A 1116-nucleotide genomic window follows, 5' to 3' on the forward strand; every position below is an offset into this window, starting at 1 on the left:
CCCCCTCCCGCGTCATCGTGAGCTCGCCGTGAGCAGGAAGGGGAGAAAGCACCCGGCCCGATGCGGCTTCCGCTCTCATCCTTGGTCCAGGGCCGCCGCAGTCACACCTCGGGCGCGCCCAGGGTCACGCCGCACCGCGGAGCAGAGGCGTCCCCCGTACAGAGACCGCCCCGCCAAAGACGACTCGTTAGCAGCCGCGGTGTCAGGTTTTTAGGTCCCAAAATATAACAAAGCACGGCCAGCAGTGGCGTGCGAAGTATTGTGTTCGTATAAAGTTTATTTGGTGAAACCAAACCCACCCATATCACGACGCGACGTCTATGACATAGACCCCATAGACTCTATGTGATGTGATAACCGCCATCATCTTTACCTGAACTGACATTTTTTCTCAAAAATGATTAGCAGCCATTAGCCAATAAAACAATGCCATAATCCTATTCTTGTGGCATGTAGCTCTTTATTTTATTTCATGTTTTTGGAATTTTGAATAAATATGAGGACAGTTTCCGAAATTTTGTCAAGGTCGCAATTATTTTGGGGCACACGCCTGGCCAGGGGGTCATGCGGAGGTGCCTCGAAAATCCCGCGCGCGCGAAAGCTAAACCCCGCCTTCTTGCGGAGGAAAAACGACACCGCCGGCACAAGGACCCTTACCCCTTACGCCCAACTAGACAACACTGACGTAAGGCACGCGCACGACGGCCCTAACAAGGTATGCGCCCGCCGCCCTCCTGACGCCGAGGGATCACGACGCTGGCCAAGGCCGTCCGTGCATGGCCGCGACCCCGAACATCGCGCGGGGCGTGGCCGACGGGCGGCGGGGGACGCTTGCATCAGCCGCAGTGCCGCCGTACCCGGTCGGTAACTCACCGACCGTCGTCGTCGTCGCATTTCACTTGCGCCCGCCCCGCAGCACGCGAAGCGCAAGCAGGGACTCTTCAACTAGAAAGCATAAAGAGATCCTCGAGTGCTAGTCAGTCAGCCTCGACACGTGAGTCCAAATGAGTCACATTCTGAGTCTCGGATGGCGCGGCCAGGCGTCCCTATCACTCGCCGGCCATGCGCGCCAGTTTGGTGTCTCCCCCTCCCCGCCCCCCACCATGCTCCTAGCAC

This window comes from Frankliniella occidentalis, unplaced genomic scaffold, assembly GCF_000697945.3.
Source record: "Frankliniella occidentalis isolate FOCC.00 unplaced genomic scaffold, Focc_3.1 Scaffold434, whole genome shotgun sequence".
Classification (NCBI taxonomy): Eukaryota; Metazoa; Arthropoda; class Insecta; order Thysanoptera; family Thripidae; genus Frankliniella; species Frankliniella occidentalis.